The sequence below is a fragment of the Trachurus japonicus genome, chromosome 21, assembly GCF_045865225.1.
Source record: "Trachurus japonicus isolate A0001 chromosome 21, Traja_1.0".
Classification (NCBI taxonomy): domain Eukaryota; kingdom Metazoa; phylum Chordata; class Actinopteri; order Carangiformes; family Carangidae; genus Trachurus; species Trachurus japonicus.
In genome coordinates, this window is record NC_140927.1 from 29,606,289 (window position 1) to 29,624,789 (window position 18,501).

Sequence of the window (18,501 nt, forward strand, 5' to 3'; positions counted from 1 at the left end):
AACTAAAGGCTGTAAGGACGAGGTGGCGTCAGGTGAATCTGTACTTCTACTGGCTCCTCCTCCTTCTCTGACTGGTTAGTATCTCAGCTTGTAGGAATCGGTGTCTGGGTTACTGCTGCGATCTGATTCAATATGTCTTCTTTGTTCAGATCTTTTGTCCAAACTGTGACAGAAACAAACATTTATACGACTAAAACTGAACCAGAAACAGAAGAAAACACAATAGATTTCACCTTCCTGATGCTAATTTTAGGGGAATCACAACACATTTAATCTGTCACATGTCCAAACTCTCCAAGTCCGGTCTCTCGTCCATGTGCATCTGTTTTCAACAAAGCCGGTGAGAAATCAATCCATGGAGCGGTGGATAACGTTATTTATCATTTACCATTTTACCATGTGTATCTGTGTAGTCTTATCTGTCACATTTACAAGTCATTGATTATTATTTATTTAACCAGCACTAGGACTCTACTAGGAATAGTAACCAGATGTTTTAGTCTTAAGTGCTGAGAATTTGTGGAATATTTAGTTCTACTCTCAAACTTAAGAATAAAAGCAATTTATTAACTTTCTCAAGTCTAAGAATCACTCCTCCTCCCCCAGATATTTTAGAGACCTTGAGATGTGTCCTAAGTGGTGAGGAGGAGTTGCCAGTAGGAGACGGCACTGAAGGACGTTGTGTCTTTGTTTGATGACGTTGATCAAACAATATTGTTTGGACAGAGCAGGAATCACGTCATCTCATCAACAATGTAACACTGAATGAATGAATTGCAAAGATTAGGAACATTTCTTTTTTATTCATTCCCAAAGTATATATTTTGTATTATTTTGTAGATTATTGTCAAATTATGGTTGAATATGCACACCCTACTGGCCATTTAACTATTCACTGAGATATTTCTATAAGGATTTCCTTCAGTGATTGGTCGTTCCTATGGACTTGGAAATGAGGTCATCCAAAATTCAGTTTAGGGCACATAGTATTGTTGTAACTCAGCTCTGAGACGGACACTTCAGATTCAGTCCTACACTTCACTAAAAGTGTGAGTTAGACGCTTGATAACTGACTTTTAAGTGCAGCTTTCAGCGAATTATTGTTTTACTCTTCAGTCGACTCTTAGCAGCGTTGTTGTTAGCAGTGATTCTGAGCAGCAGCAGCCTGTGGCCTTCACTCCCGCTGCTCCATTTCACCACTCTGACATTAAATATGGTGTTAATCAGGGATTCATGTCCTGATGCCAGTTTGTCCAGCTCTGTCCAGCTCTGTCCAGCTCTGTCCAGCTCTGTCCAGCTCCATCCACCTCGTCCTCTCTCGTCCTCTCTCTGCTTTATTCTGCAGCCACCGAGCCTCAGTGTGAAAAGCTTTGGCCGAGGACGAAGCCGCCGTGTTCCCAGAACATCGAGTCCAAGAGACTCTGCATTCTGGTGTGAGACTGAGACCCTCCTGGCCCGAGAGAGTGAGGGGAGGGGGGGGGGGGGGGGGCGAGGGGGACGAGGGGGGCAACTACTGGCTCATCCCCAGGCCAACAACTGTTCCCGTGGAGACCACAGAGAGCGCTTTGTGACAGTGGGGCCAGCTTTTTGGCGCCATCCCACAACAACAATGGCCGCCTGTATTTATGCAGAGCCGGTGGAAACGGGAGCGTGTGGTTGGTGGAGGACGGACGGACACGCTGAGCTGAGCAGGAGGACGAGGACGAAGAGGAGGAGGAGGAAGAGGACGAGGAGGAGGAGGAGGAGGAAGAGGAGGACGAGGACGTTGTGTCTGTTTGTGTTTGTGTCCGTCATTAAATCTTAACAGTCGACTACGCTGCTCCAGTGTGTGGAGCCGTAATGAGCTCCTAATGACACCAAACAACTTCCTCCTCATGTTCCTCCTCCTCTTCCTCCTCCTCCTCCTCCTCCTGGGGATCTGTCAGTTAAAGGGATAGTTCACCCAAAATTGAAATTGCACTCATTATCTACTCACCCTCATGTGGACTAAGGGCTGGGAGAAGTTTCAGAGTCCTCCGTGGCTTCTCTGAGTTACAGGGGGTCTCGGCGTAGCATGTCCATATGACGGTTGCAAATGGATACCAACTGTCTTGGTAACAAAAAGACACACCAAAAAACATCCAAATACCTCCATGCTGCTCGTATGTAATGTCCGTCTTGTATTGAAGCCCCGAAATGCGAAATTGTCCCGAAAAAAATTAAATAAGTCTATATTTCAAGCTTGTTTTGTAGCGGAAGCTTCTCGAAGCTCCTCTTCCTGGTTCGTCCAAATTTGATGAACCGGGAAGAGGAGCTTCTGCTACAAACAAGCTTGAAATATAGACTTATTTAATTTTTTTCGGCACTCCTATGCCGAGACCCCCTGTAACTCAGAGAAGCCACAGAGGACTCTGAAACTTCTCCCAACCCTTAGTCCACATGAGGGTGAGTAGATAATGAGTGACATTTCAATTTTGGGTGAACTATCCCTTTAATTATTGTGGAGTAAGAAGCTGTAAAGACTCATCTGTGCCCACAGGGAAACTCTGCAGAGGTTTGTTTAGCTGGAATAACTTCATCTGGTTGTAAATAGCTCTTGTTCTTGTTCTTGTTCTTGTTCTTGTTCTTGTTCTTGTTCTTGTTCTCCACCTGGATCGGTCACACTGCGCTGAGAGCTGCTCGTTTGTCGTCCTCTGTCTGGGAAAGTCTCGACCGCTTTTAAAAAGAAGAAGCATGAAAACGCCCGAAGCCGTGGGTTCTTTATTAAAGAGGAAATCAGCAGCAGCAGCAGCAGCGTCGGCCTCGTCCCCCTCCTGTTGTTGTTTCTCTGGGCGTCTCAGAGAGGTTTCAGTCTCTCACAGTCTCATGACGTCGGGTTCAGCTGCTGTAGTTAGTTTGATACCTGCGCTAATTAGGGATGTGCGATAATTATTGGCCAATATCGATAGCTAATAATTTTCTGGCAAAATACACAAACAGGTCAGATAATGAAATTTTTTACTACAACCAATTCTAATTAGCCAACACTCAGTTTCAGTCCGTTTTCCCTCCGAGTTGATTTGAAAACAATAATAAATGCAGATTTTTGGAAGAGTTGTGATGACAAAACAACAGCAGTGATGTCGGTTATATTATAAAGTTAAGGCAGCGGCAGAACTGTGATGTTAAATTGATCTTTACGCACTCCATCTCTCATCTTTTTTAATATAAACTATGTTATCGGTTATCAGTATCGGTGGAAAAAAAGAGTTATTATTCTTCGCTTGTGTTAATGTTCCTGTCTTAGAAACATGAGAACAGATCTACAACTGTGATTTATTTATTTTTTTATGGATGCACGATAACTCTTTTTTAAATCGCAACAAAAACAGTTAAAAAAATCAACTTTTATTATTGTTTCAAATCAACTCAGAGGGCGAACCGACTGAAAAATGGAACAGAAATGAAATCAAGGCGATGATGGATCATTATAATTGACTCTAGTAATCTGACAATAATCATCTGCACCGATAGTTTTTATGTGTTTCCTGACAAACTGATGACTCAATGTTCAGGGAAGTGATAAAACACACAAACAAAACACAGTCCTGGTTCTTTGTCTCTAACTGGATCAGCAGCAGTGATGAGTTCTGCTCTGACCCAGTCTGGTGCCACATGGATCAGTGGGTTTGGTGTCGTCCCGCTGACAAAAAAACAAACAAACAAACAGAGAGCATGGATGAAAACATGACCTCCTATTTTTCTTCCAGCCTCCTTTTAACTTTATCTGTGAGTTTTGGCTCTTTAACCAACAACTGAAGCTGAAACATCAGACGTGTCCATGTTGTTGTTTTTGTGTCTCTGTGTTTGATGTCGTGGCTTCGTCTCTTCACAGTTTTACAGTAGTTTCTTCCTCCACTCAGTCACTTTATTCTTTTATTTCCCTTTTAAAACTTCAATAATCTCATTAACTCAGTCATTTGACTGTTGTTCCAGAGCTTTTAGCTGCATGACTTGATTTTCATCAGTGGACTAAACTTCTGTTTGTCTTAGAAACTATAAGTTCACCGCTCAGACACACGAGACAAGTTCAGGCAGCGACTCTAAACGTGATGATTAATCAAATATCAAACATGTTTGACATTTAGATTCCAGATCGTGCGAGCAGGAAACAACAGGATGTTTGAGTTTATACAGCAGCTGAATTCAGCCCCCATGGAAAATACTGTAACTGTTCAAAACACAGTTACAAAGTGCTTTACAGATCAAGTAAAAATAACACCGTCATCAAAACCATTTAGAAAAACATAAAACCAAAAAGCCTGATCTGCTTTACAGAGTGAGATAAAACAGACAGGATAAAAGCATAAAACCATAATCAGCAATATTGATAATAAAACAAATAGAATCAATTAAATAAAATCAAAATAAAAACAATAAAGGTGGCAAACAACAAAGCTACTAAAAAAGCCTTCCTGTGAAAGTAGGTTTTGTTAGCTGACCTTAGCTCCTACTACTTTACTAACTAAGAGACTCGAGTTTAAAATGTAGAATAGAGTTGAATAGAAACAAATAGAGTTGATCGTATAAACTGCAGCTCTTTAAAGTGCAGCCTGGTTTACTGGTTGTTAAGTGTTAGTAAAGAAGAAGTCAGACAGTAAAGTGCTGCACAGCGGCCACCTGCTGGGCACACTGACTCTTAAGTGTGTGTGTGTGTGTTGTGGTGACATGAGGCAACCTGAACAGCCAAACCCAGCTCAGCTCTGAGTTTACAGTCGGACCGGGAGAACAGAACCAGCAGCGTTTTTAATATTTCCCGCTTCTCCTTCTGTCTCTGCCAGAGAAATGTGACATAATGTGAATCTAGAGAGACTCCAGCAGCCTCCACCTGCAGCTACACAGTTGTTAGGTGGTGAAGTGTCTGTGGCAGCTCCATGCGAGATGACAACATAGACCCACAGTGAGGTGTGTGTGTGTGTGTGTGTGTGTGTGTGTGTGTGTGTGTGTGTGTGTGTGTGTGTGTGTGTGTGTGTGTGTGTGTGTGTGTGTGTGTGTGTGTGTGTGTGTGTGTGTGTGTGTGTGTGTGTGTGTGTGTGTGTGTGTGTGTGTGTGTGTGTGTGTGTGTGTGTGTGTGTGTAGTTTCAACATCTTTCTGTGAAACTCAAATGAGCTCTGATTGGATCTGAAACCTTCTCCTCTTTGAGCTTTGATCTCTTATTATCACAACAATATTTTCCAAAGCCAACAGTCAGAGATGAGAGGAAATGAAATGAAGTAATCCAATAAAATTAAAAAAAAAAAAGAAAGAAAGAAAGAGAGAAAAAGTTCCTGTCTTACAAAATATTAGTTTGGATTTTCCCCTCCTGCTTTTCAAGCAGCTGTAGTTTTGACCTCCAGAAGAACTTCTCGGCTCAGGATCAAACCTCAGCACTTTTTTCTTTTTCCAGTTCAACTCTGTTCAACTTTATTTATAAGGAGCCAAATCATAACATGTTTTACCTCAGGGCAACTTACAGAGGACGGTCCAGACCTGGCAGCAGCTGCGGCCATAAACGACAGTGGAGAAGGAAAAACTCCCTTTTCGGTGGCAGCTGAGTGAACGCGGATGTGTGACGCTGGTACAGACGGTGTGGTGAAGCTGCTACAACCAACCTCCAACCTCTGGCCAGTCGTTCCCGTGTTTACTCAAAACAAAGCAGCCGTAATTTAAAACCACAGCTGGAAATATAACGATTATCAATCCAGAGATATTTCCAAAAATAAAAATATAAACAAGCTACAAGTTCAGTCATTGTAGATTGGAATAAAGATTATATTCGTCTTTATTTATACAGCACTTTTCTTTTAGAGGATTACCTATGCAAAATTTGTACCTTAATTAAACAGTTTTAGAGTGATTGTGATGGTTAAATGACTTGTTAGAGGGAGAATGGAGGCTCTCTGCCTTCCACCTAGTGTCTCTTGGCCTAAAAACAAATGCACATGGCCAGTGAAGTGGGGAGGAGGGTTAGCTATCAGTTTTTACAACGTGAAAATATGCAGTCTGAAACTGTAAGGGGAGCTGTAGAGGAACAAAAGTGACCGACTGTATAGTTCCCTGTACGTGCCCTTCTTTTCCCTGTAAGAGGGGCACGGTTGCTGGTCTCCAGTGTTCGGACGCGTGCTAGTGCAGCTAACAACAAAAGGTGCCCAAGGCGAGGGTTTGTGCTAAAACACACATTTATTATAACAAAATACACAATACCTCCTTGGCGGATGGGACACGAAAGCACATAAAGACACGGTCAAAACTGTATGCCTTCGACCAGCACACCTGGCACTAATTGTCCTGGCCCTAAATACCCCCGCGACCCGGAAGCGCGTGACGCCACTTCCGGTGTCAACGGAGGTTACAACAATAAAACCCGCCAAGTACAAACACCAAAAATAAAAGCGCAAATATGGCTCCTACACACCGGGCCCCAAATTGCTTCTGGGAGCAACCAGGGCAATTTATAAACATACATACATAACAGGAGCCATAAACAAGCAAACAGTAATAATCAATATTCAGTCAATAAGCTGTGGTGGCGGGATGGCAACCCGCAGCCCCAATGGCTCCGGTGGCAGACCGGCAGCTCCAGCAGCTTCCGCTGACGACGACCAGCAGCCCCTATGGCCACGGTGCAGACCGGCAGCTCCAGCTCCAACTGCTCCGCGGTGACGACCCGCAGCCCCTATGGCTGCGGGGACGACCCGCAGCTTCACTGCTCCGCGCCGCAGCCGCTCTGTTGCCGCCGCGCCGCTCCACCGCCCCGCTGCGAGTGTAGATCCGCAGCCCCAATAGCTGCGGTGGCAGCCGGCAGCTCCGGCAGCTCCGTTGACGGTGACCCGCAGCCCCTATAGCTACGGCCACGGCAGGCAGCTCCCGCAGCTCTGCTGACGACCAGCTCTCCACTCGCTCCGCTGGCTCCGACATCCTGCAGCCCCTATGGCTCCGGTGACGGCAGCGACCTGGCTCGGTGGTGTGGCGCGGCTCAGGCCTGATCCCTCGCAACACGAACGGCGTTTGTTCTTCAGTGAAGACAGTTTTGACTTTTGTACGTGCCCTTCTTTTCCCTATAAGAGGGGCACGGTTGCTGGTCTCCAGTGTTCGGACGCGTGCTAGTGCAGCTAACAACAAAAGGTGCCCAAGGCGAGGGTTTGTGCTAAAACACACATTTATTATAACAAAATACACAATACCTCCTTGGCGGATGGGACACGAAAGCACATAAAGACACGGTCAAAACTGTATGCCTTCGACCAGCACACCTGGCACTAATTGTCCTGGCCCTAAATACCCCCGCGACCCGGAAGCGCGTGACGCCACTTCCGGTGTCAACGGAGGTTACAACAATAAAACCCGCCAAGTACAAACACCAAAAATAAAAGCAAATATGGCTCCTACATTCCCCTTTAATAATGTTAGAAACTGCTTCACAAAAAGATGGGGGGGGGGAAATAACAAAAAACAAAACAGCAATAAAACTGCAAAACAGTGTCATTTTAAAATGAAAATTCAAACAGAAATAAAATATTTTGTGTAAATTAAAGCTGAACTCTGCAGGTCTGGTGTCTCCTCCTCTGTGTCTCTAACCCTCCTCTCCTCCATGTGCATTTTGTTTTCAACAACAAAGAAGCCGGTGAGAAATCATTCCATGGAGCGGTGGATAACGTTATTTATCATCTACCATGTTACCATGTGTATATCTGTGTAGTCTTATCTGTCATCAACAAGAGATTACAAGGTTGGTTTTCAGCCAAGAGACGCTAGGTGGAAGGCAGAGAGCCTCCATTCTCCCTGGAACAAGGTACAAGTCATTGATTTAACCAGCACTAGGACCCTTGGAGCTGTTTAATTAAGGTAGACATCCTGCATAGTTCCTCTTTAAAGTCTCAGCTTGTGATCTAAAGCAGGATCAGATTCAACAGGTAAATCCTCTGGGAGCAGGTACAGTAGAAGAGCCTCAGTCTGCAGCTGAGAGATCACAGATTAGAAGAGATGTCATCGCGTTAAAGTGTTTGGCAGCTTTTATCAGCGTCGACACCGTCATGGCTCTTGAAGACGCCGTGCCGTGTAGCTCCGGCTTCGTCTCCTGAGTGACTTCCTGCTCCTCCTGCCCCCCTGACCCACATCTCCTCCTCCGCCAGCGCTGCAGCTGATTCTAAATAATGATCTCAGCACTCAGCACTCAGCAGTCTGCAGTCGCCAGAAATAGCGTGACTCCATTTTCCAGACTTGCACAAACCCTCTTTTAACCCCCATAAATATAACTGGTGCATCTCAGTGTGTGTGTGTGTGTGTGTGTGTGTGTGTGTGTGTGTGTGTGTGTGTGCGTCTCCTTGTAGGGTAAACTGGAACATATGTGTTTATTCGTGCTGAGAATTACTGGAAGTGGTGCTCGGTGAGGGAGGCCGTCCTCCTCGGGCCCTCGGTGTCTCTGAGCTTCACTGTCGGAGTCACAGAGCTGCAGTCCAGGTTGAAAACAGAGCGACAGGAAGAGGCAGCGTTAGGTATCCCAGCAGCAGCAGCAGGAACATGTTGAAACACAGGTAATGAGCCACTTTCACCATCCAGAAAATATGTGCAGCCTCAGCTTCTGCTGTCAGAATGAAAACATGTTTTCTACCAATCAGACTCTTCCTCCATCAAACCCACTACTTTACCACAAACATGTCAGCTCCTCATTAAAACAAAGAGTTTTGTCGGTTTTAAGAAAATTAAAGTTTGTTGCTGTCGTGTGAGCAGGAGCTTCAAGAGCTGGAGACACATTCCAGATGTTGTAGGTAACATCTTCTGCTACGAAAAAACAAAACTTCACTCTATGATTCTGTTGTTTTATTATTTCCTTCAAAAAGAATGAAAAGAAAACCCATCTAATCTAACTTGAGGTCAAAGAAACACATTTTTGAAAACATATTTTGCAATAAATACAAAAAAATGGTTAGTTGAAGTATTATTGGAATCCCAAATGCTTCGGTTTTTGTCTATAAAGGGTGAAAAGTGTCATAACCGAAGCATTGAGTTGCTACAGAAACGTTGGCCAACAACTCCTACTGTGAAATATGTAAAAGAACAAGTTTGGGTAACACTTTATAATAAATCCACATAATTTAGCATTAGTTAAGCATTAAATAGTAAACTCATCATTTTTAATACATGAATGCTCATTAGTATGTAGTTTATGAACATTTATTAATGCTTAACTAATGCTTAATAGTGTGTACTTATTATAATTTATAATAAGTACACACTATTAAGCATTAGTTAAGCATTAATAAATGTTCATAAACTACATACTAATGAGCATTAGTTAAAAAAATTGAGAGGGGGGGGGGGGGTCCGGCGAGGCGAGGCGAGGCGAGCCGAGCCGAGCCGATGCACCTGTCTCTTTAAGGGCGCATGCACCTTCTCTGGATGACAACAAGTGGTGGCAGCGCTCCTCTTCTGTCCAGCAATACACACAGGTAGCTTCACTTTTAATACAGACTAACTAACGCGACTTTTTGAGCATGGCGAGTGAAAGAGTCGGAGCTAGAAGATGCGCCAGCAGCGTTGTAGGTCTGCTCTGCTGTATGGGACCGCGTGTGTGTGATGATCGCGATCGCGGCCAATTAGCGATTAGCGCGTTTAGCTTTTATTAGCGCTGCAGTGTCTCCCTCTTCTCTGGAGGAGGGTCTGGCGAGCGAGACTAGCTCCAGTGCGACCTGTGCATGGATGTATTATATTAACGGACCTGTTCAGCAGCAGCAGGAGGAGGTTGACTGACTGTGGCAGGACACCTCTGCCTCTGTTTCACATTTAGTATGCACTAATTAAAGGGGCAGAGCTTTAAGAGACATTTTAGCTTTTATATTTTATAAGATATATTTTTTGTAAGAACCACAATTAATAAATATAGGTTATATATTTCAGTGAATATCTAATTGTTCTTAGCATTTGTTAGATAACTTTCTTTGCCCAATAAATTAAAACATGTTGGAACTATCAAAGTCTCCTCTCTTGCCACCAGAATCTCACCGACTTTTAACCTCAGACTGTCACAATATCAGATGTCAGACTGCCTCATTCTTTCAGTTTTAACCTGAATATACAAGACATGATTTTCCCAACGATCAAAATATACAAAACCGAACCGAAAACCATGACCACAAAACCGTGAACCGAACCGTTTACTTGAACATCTTTTAAATACATATTGCCGCTTAATATGTTTTATGTAGCCTATGGCACTTTTAAGCTTCATGTGTGTTATTGGACAGAAAGAGCAGCGCTGCCTCGGAGCATAGCCTACGTACAGAAAACACATTTACATCAATAAATAAATGTTTCACAATGAACCAGTCAGTCTGTATTAAATTATTATTTAGTTTGAAGGCAAGGTTTGCAAGGTTCATCTGGTGGACATCAAGGGACAGATTCTCCAAGTTTTGCACAGCTTTTACTCATGCTAAACCTGCATAGGCTGAAGACCCCCTTCACATGTTTCAAAACCAAACACAGAGAGACAGATTGTGCAGGTTTAACAGGAGCAAAAGCTGTGCAAACCTGAGTAAATCTGGACCCTAGTCTCGTGCTAAAATTGACTGTAAATTCACCTTTAAAGTTGGTTTTTAAAAAAATTCCCCGGGGGAGCATGCCCCCGGACCCTCTTGTCACCTTTTTCACCCCTGATGAGTTTGCACCCCTGATAAAGTGTTACCCAAGTTTGTTTAGTGTAAATTACATCAGCATCATTTTAAAATTTTTGTCTGCCAAAGCGAAAATTAAAAAAAACAAAAACAAACACTAAGTTGCAATATCTGCAAAAAAAAAATTACAAAATGTCTCATATCGTTCCGCCCTGGTTCGTGAGCTCAGGCTTTAATGAGATAATCGATTGTATTTCTTCACCAGCCTGAGAAAGATGTCGACTCACTGTGTGAAAACAGCTGTGATTGGACAATAAATCATGGATTTAAAAGACGCAGCAGTCGGTAGCGTCGCCGTGTCAGCTGACGAAGGTCTGGGATCTTTCCTCCTGCAACACGGAGTCTGTGGTTTGCATTAGTGTTTTTATGTGTCATTACTTGAACACGCAGCAATTAGCCAGTCTGGTGTTCGTTAGCGTCTTGGCCGACAGCCACCCAGGCAGCGGGAGCATCACCAGCAACACCCGAGAAGAAATACTGACTTTTTAAGAGAAAAAAAGTAGTGCTGTTTTGCTTCTTTTCATATAACGTCACTCACCAGCTGTTGTTTTTTATTTCTTTTGTATCAGAAGCAAAAGTTTTCCTCTGCACGTCTTCACAGTGTGAAATTTAACTGTTGTACTTAACAATGTAAATTACATTACTTGTAGTTTACAACAAGAGCTGTGGGGTGTCGGGTCAGGAGATGAGGCAGGCATGTAGATTAAAAAAAAAAAGAAGAAAATAAACAGGAAATGTTTTCTGATCAGCATCGAACTCTGAGGCTGAAAACTAAAAATAAGACTGAGGTGTGAAAGCTGCACTTCCTGTTACGACTATTAGACTGTATCTGCAGCAAAGAGTCAGTCAGTTTGTCAGTCACCATGTTCCTGTGTAAAAATGTGCAACAGAAATAAACACGTTTACATGATAAGATTTTTTAAATATAACTCACCTGCTTGAATTCCACTCAAATGTAAAGTTATGTAGAATTGAGCGCAGGCCGTCGTTGAGTGACATGTTTCCCACAAACTGGAGTTCACCAAAGCCTTGGCTCCACACATGCCCCGCCCATTTTTGGATTAGCTGGGATTTTGGGGGCGGAGTCAGAGTTCATGCTACTTTTTAAACACAGTTCAACACGTTTTCTTTCGTCTTGTTTGTCAGGAGAGTGAAACTTAAAGCAGAAGTAAGCGGAATGTTTATGTTAATATAAGTCTTAAATAGTTATATCTTCCGACAGCAATCACTTATATAGAGTGTTTGGTCTGAAACATGGGTCTGTCAGTCACTCTGCTCTGCTGTAACTTTCCTTGTATCCTACAACCTTTATCCAATGAGGAGAGAGAACGGCATGAAGGGGCGGTCCTCTCTGTGTGTGCAGCCAAGGGATGCACGTGAATGTGGTGATGTAGGGACGAGGACGGGGACTGCTAACTCCATCGGCTGACAGGAAGTTAGCCAAAACCACCGGATCGCTTACTTCTGCTTTAACCTGCTAATTCTGTTGTATTGGAAATAAAGATGGTGGAAAACCAGTGAAATCAAGTCGATCAAACACTGGAGGTTTTCATTTGTCAGCAATAAGAGGACAAACAAGGAAGTTTAAAAAAAGAAAAAACAGTTTTTACAGTAATAACTAAAGATGTAAATGACTCATTTCAACAGTAACTGGGAACGGTTTGATTTACAGTAACAATGATTCGCTTTTATTCTGAAATGTCGTGACCTTTCGGCCTCTGTGCAAGTGCAGTCACGCCTCGAATTCAACCCCATTAAAACCACACACAGGTGATTCATAGCAGACACGTGTGATTGATTGATCCGCCCTCTCCATGGGAACGGGGGATTTCACAAAAGCTACCTGAGCAGCCACCTGGCCACCTGACATTCAGCCGTCAGACCCCGAGGTAAAACACACACCGGATTACTCCTCCTCCTCCCCCCCTCCTCAGTGAGACAGACTTGACTGAACTTGACCGCTGCAGACAAAGACCTGAGGTTTGTGCGGTGAGACGCCGCAGCAGCACGACCACACCCCGATCCTGTCGCTGTGTGCAGATTTATGTAGTCCTGCAGAAACGACGACGAGGTGTTTCCTTTTGCAGTTTGCACCAGAGCAGAGCTGTGTGTGTGTGCGATGTGTTTCGGGGTCTTCGCCTCTCGGTCTGACTTCATCATGGGTGGACTTCAGTTTGGCAACAGAAGTGAAACGTGTTTGGTTTTCATTTCGGGGGCTTAGCAGCTGTTTTCAGGGCTCGTGGTGAAGTCCAGTGGGCTTACGGCCAAGTTCTACCTCTTGGGTGGTTCGTCGGCTGGAGGAGCCTCTGGAAGTCACTGTTTCAGCCTCGGGGCAGGGTCTGCATCCGTAAAGCTCAACAGCTGAGTCCGATTGTTTGAGCTGGTTGAGGAGGGGAAAAAGAGAGAAAAAAAAAAGTTAAATTCCCAGCTGCTTGGACTGGATGCTGTTGGATGCGTGCTGTGTGTGCAGCACAGTGTTGAACCAGCGCTAAGGAAATAAATAAAACTCAGAGCTCCTGAATTGAGCTCTGTGTGGAGGTGGAGTGGAAAAGTTTCTTCATACACTGAATATTTAAGACTGGCACAGAGACTGAAGACCTCTGCAGCTCCATATTGAACCAAAACATCCACTAATACGTTTTCATTTCAAGGCAAAGTCAGGCGGCTTTATTTGTACAAGCACATTTTATACCCCCCAGGTGATTTACAGAGTAATAGAATATAAAACTTAATAAATTATAAAGCAGATTTACAATCAAAGAGTAAAGAGAAAAAAGATTGTACTAATATATTTAAATTGGGGGAAAAAAGCAAAACATTTTCAGCTCTGCATCACACATATATGACGTATGTGAGCCGGTGTAAACAGGGAGCAGATTATCGACTCAACACTGCACAACACTACAAAGAGCTGCAGTCTTAAAATGCATGAGTTAAGTGCACAGTAGCTGCAGCAAAGACGGCAACACCACTGGCGCCAATGTTTTGTTTTCAACAATTAGACTTTCCATTTTGGAAAAAGATTTAAGGAAAACAAAACCAAAAGCAAACAAAGTGACATAAATTTGACAGTGTTATTAACATACAAGTACAACCATTGAAGCAAAAACAAAACAAAAACCCTATAAAGTTTTTCCCTTTTACACACATTTGGTCAATTCAACCATTCAAACAAAATGAAACAAATATGGCAGCTAAAGGGTTTCTTCAGTGAAGGTGTAAGATCATGAGTCCATACAACACTGTTGTACAATCCAGTGATTAAAGGATGAGGGGAGTTATGCAGAGGGTTTACTGTACTTATTCTGCTGCAGATTCGTTCATCAGATGAGATAAATCATTGTTTTTAATGTATTGGATGAATCGACCCCACTCTTTTTGAAATACCTCCTGTTTTTCGGAGATACTAATTCCTTGAACCTCAGGTTTACCCATATTTTTCTCTGTTGAAGCTATTGTCCTCTTTGCTTGTAGAAAGTAGTGCCTGTTTTTTTTTATTTTCACATTGCTTGTACTGCGCACAGTTTCTGCCCGACAACAGGACCTCTGAGTTTTTAAACTGAGAAGCAAAAGAGATGAGTTTCAGAACTAAAACTTGTAGTGAGGACGGTGGATGAACTCCTGTTTACCGGGTCACCAGAAACTGAAATGTCATCGTTTTGTTTTCCTGCATGTGTCTGTTATGCAAGTGTTAAATTCTGCAGAATGAGGATGCACTCTGTTGAAGATTAGTAATCTCCTTTTTAATAATTAATTTGAATTAAATGTGCAGACGTCTGTATGAAGTTGTACTGTATCTGAGGCGATGTCCACAGGACGGCAGCTGGAGATGACGTGCCGTCTCTTCAGAAGTCATTTCAGTTTGGCCAAGACATTTTTTTTTGGTGAAGTTTCCCGAATCCAGTAAAGACCAGGAGAAAAAAAAAACCCTGCTCCCCCACACTGTGCTTTTGTTTATTTCAGGGAACTGGGCCAAAGCAAATGAGCCACGATTACTGCAATGGCAACGCATCAGTAAACTTGTGCAACACTCGGTGCTGCAGTGAATGTTGAACGGTCGTTTGCTTCTGTAACCGCGAAACATCACGAGTAGAGAAGATCCTGAAGCTGCTGTAAAACCCTGTATTATAAATAATGATCAAGTTTCTGAAGCTGATGATCATCCCCTGTGTGGAGTGATGCAACGCTGACTCAGCAAGCGGCAGTGTTTAGCAAACAGCTGGTTGCCTCAGAGTTAATGAGACCGGGGTCACCGAGGTGATGGTTGTGTTGTGTTGTGTGCGTGTGTGCAGATCCTCCTCCTCCTCCTCCTGTGATTGTGTTTGTTTGCGGGCTTTTGTTTTCTGCTGACGGTGAGTAACACCAGCGGACGCCGAGGCATTCTGTGACTGAGGAGAATCTGCAAGTAAACACTGTTTTCACGGCCGCTAATGACTGTTGTCTGTCGACCATGAGATGTTCTTCAACGTCAATTGCAACCAATCAGATCTCACACAACAAGTTCTTTGTGGTTTCATTGAGCGCCGTGCTGCTGGTTGGTTGGTTGGTGACGTTATTCCTCTCTCAGCTGGGACTGGACCTCAGGACAACCTGTTCCCCTTTGAAGGTTTCTGTTCCTTAAATCCCAGACCAAGCTGATATTAACTGTCTGTTTATTTATAATGATGAGCTCGACTCAGCAGACGAGAGAGAGACAGAGAGAGGAAGCTTGTCTCGGCCTGCACGTTTAAACAGCCCACATATTTGAGCTATTTAACCCTGAAAAGAAACACACACACACATGCTCTAAGATACACAAAGACGGGGTGGTAATGTTGCTTTTACAGCCCTTTTAAAGGAGAACACGCATCAGCAGAAAGTCGGACAGCCTATACAAAACACAACATCACAGACCCGTGCTGGAGTTTAGGGCATGGAAGTGGTTTTTAAAAGATGTGTTTTGTAATGAAAGACAATTGTTTGTTTGTGTGGCGGAGCAGAAATGCTCAGTTTCACCACAAAGCTCTGTCAAAACGCTTAATAGCAGCCTCTGTAGCTGTCAGTAAGTTGACCATTTTAGGAAAGTTTTGAAGCTACGAGATGACGGACGGGAGCCACGTCACTCAGGTCTGTTAGAGCCGGAGCCAGGAGGTCAGATTAGCTTAGCTTTGCATAAATACTCTACTGAGCCTGAGGAAACAGCTAGCCTGACTCATTTATGCTCATTTTCCACTGGTCAGAAAACCCAGTAAAGACCGGCAGACTTGTGGCTTTTGTTGGTGGTGGAAAAGGCCTCAACTGGCCAGAGATGCAGGAATTTATCAGGTTCTGATCTAAGCAAAACACCTGAGTGAGTGAACACATGAAATGTCACTGTTTTACCCAGGATGTGACGTCCAGAGTCCTCGAAGGATAGGAGTAGTGAACTGCAGCCTCAGAATAAGTTTCAAAAACACTTGTAGTCCCAGAACTGCAATTTCACTGTCTTTGTCTCAGGCTCCCGTTTTATCTTAGTCTTAGTTTTGTACCTTAGTCTTAGAGTTAGGTTGTATCTTAGTCTTATGAGGTTGTACCTTCGTTTTAGGGTTAGGTTGTACCTTTGTCTTAGAGTTAGGTTGTACTTTCATCTTATAGTTAGGTTGTACCTTTGTCTTAGGGTTAGGTTGTAATTTCATTTTATAGAGTTAGGTTGTACCTTCGTCTTAGGGTTAGGTTGTACCTTCGTCTTAGAGTTAGGTTGTACCTTCGTCTTAGAGTTAGGTTGTACCTTAATCTTAGTCTTAGGTTGTACCTTCGTCTTAGAGTTAGGTTGTACCTTCATTTTAGTCTTAGGTTGTACCTTCGTCTTAGTATAGAGTTAGGTTGTACCTTCGTTTTAGGGTTAGGTTGTACTTTCGTCTTAGATTTATGTTGTAGGCTACCTTCATCCTTGAGTTAGGGTTGTACCTTAGTCTCAGATTTAGATTGTACCTTTGTCTTCGGGTTAGGTTGTACCTTTGTCTTAGTTTTTGTCTTAGTCTTAGGTTTTGTTGTAGTCCCAGTCTTGTCTTGGTCATAGCCTTACGTTTTGTCTTACTTTAACTCTGAGCTTTTGTCTTAGCCTTAAGTTTTGTCTTAGTCTCAGTTTTTGTTCTTAGGTTTTGTCTTATGCCTAGTCCACACGAGCCCGGGTATTTTTGAAACCGTGAACGTATGTTCCCGGTTGTATGTCCTGTCCACATGCAACCGTGCTTTTGGAAACCTGAAACCGTGGTTTTTTGAAACCGGAGTCCAGGGTGGGGTTTTCGGCCGGGGTTGGTTTCACCGGGTGCGTGTGGACACTGCAACCGTGATTGTTTTACTCGTTTACGTCATAGCTGCACACGTGCTGATGTAAACACTGCCAGCCCGCAGAGGTTGTTTGCAGCGGTTTGCAGGTGAGCTCGCAAAAATGGAGGTGACAAAGTGGATTTTTATTACTTTTTATTTTTATTTTTTTTATTTTTTACATCATCTAAATGCTAGGCTATTTGTATAGTTTTTCGATGAGAAAAATATAACGAAACGGTCGTCAGGGCGATCCTCTTGTCAGCTCCAAACTCACCCTCAATCACAGACCACAGCTGGTTTTCCACACAGCATCATTACAGTAACAAGTGACGCTACAGATCAGCTGTTTTTAAAATGACAGAACTACTACAGTAGCGCTGCAGTTTCTTATTCCCCACCTTGTTTGATTGAGAGTTTTTCGGGATGATTTTCATGAATGAACAGGCAATAGCCTATGTCCCGGGTACGACGACGGGAGGGGGGGTCGCGCTGCTGTCATGCAGTGATATAGGCTAAAGAGCCTATGCAGAGATGAGGAACGAGCCAAAAGCCGAAAATGTATCCGTGACGTCCGCGGTCGATATAAAGTGGATATGTTTCATTCATCCATGTTTTGACAGACAACACAACAGCCAGTGTTGCGCCGCACCGACAGACAGTCATGTGGCTCAGCAGCCAGGTGACGCACACAGCACAACAACACAGCACACAACAACACACAGTATAAGAGTCAAGACACAGCGCAGCAACATGTGCAGGCTGCTGCAGCAGTGCACGTCAAAGGGACACCGCCGAAAATAAAATAAATAGGCTACACATTTTTATTAAATTAATTAATATTTAATTGTTGGACTTGGAGTCTGTGAAATAAAGCTATAATAACACGTAGTTTTGAAATGGTTTTTGCGCATGTTTACATCCATAAAATGACCAAAAATGAACACTATAAGCGGATTTCTTGATGACGAATTATTTAAACAGCATTTGTATAGAAATGATTCCGTCCCAAGCCTTTTGATCCATAAGCGGTTTCCACTGTATTTTGATTGGTTAAAACAGCCTTCCACACGTGCATTGCGTCACTTGGTAGCGGATTTCACGGTTGCGTGTGTACGGAGTGTTTTTACTACACCACTGGTGTGGACGCGAAGCAAAACTACGGTTTCAAAAATACCCGGGCTCGTATGGACAAGGCCTTAGTGTCAGTCTCAGGTTTTTGTCTTGGTCTCAGTTTTAGGTTTTGTTTTTGTCCTACCATTCATTCCCTTGATCGATGAAAACAGGCATTGGACAGACTGTCCTCGTTGCTGATGAACAGAACCACAGTCCGTCCACCACAGGAACGTCTCTCACTTCTCCTTCCTGCTCTTATTCTTGTGCTGCAGCCTCCTGCCTCCTGCCTTTTTTACTTGTTGCCAATAAATCAGACTGAACTATCTGGATTTTCAAAGCCTTCTCTCATCTCTCATGACATAACTCAGGTGGCTGTAATCCATTGGCTGTATCTGGCTTTAATGTTAATAATACACAATCTTGAGACGC

The 18,501-nt window shown here is 43.4% G+C and overlaps 1 protein-coding gene and 1 long non-coding RNA gene across 2 annotated transcripts in view; one reads left to right on the top strand and one right to left on the bottom strand.

Moving 5' to 3' along the window:
* The window catches only part of LOC146965504 (uncharacterized), a 518,674-nt gene that overhangs the window by 77,936 nt on the left and 422,237 nt on the right, over window positions 1-18,501 (bottom strand). The gene's annotated exons all lie outside the window — the stretch shown is intronic.
* itgb5 (integrin, beta 5) overlaps window positions 1-18,501 on the top strand; it is a 71,264-nt gene that overhangs the window by 31,647 nt on the left and 21,116 nt on the right. The gene's annotated exons all lie outside the window — the stretch shown is intronic.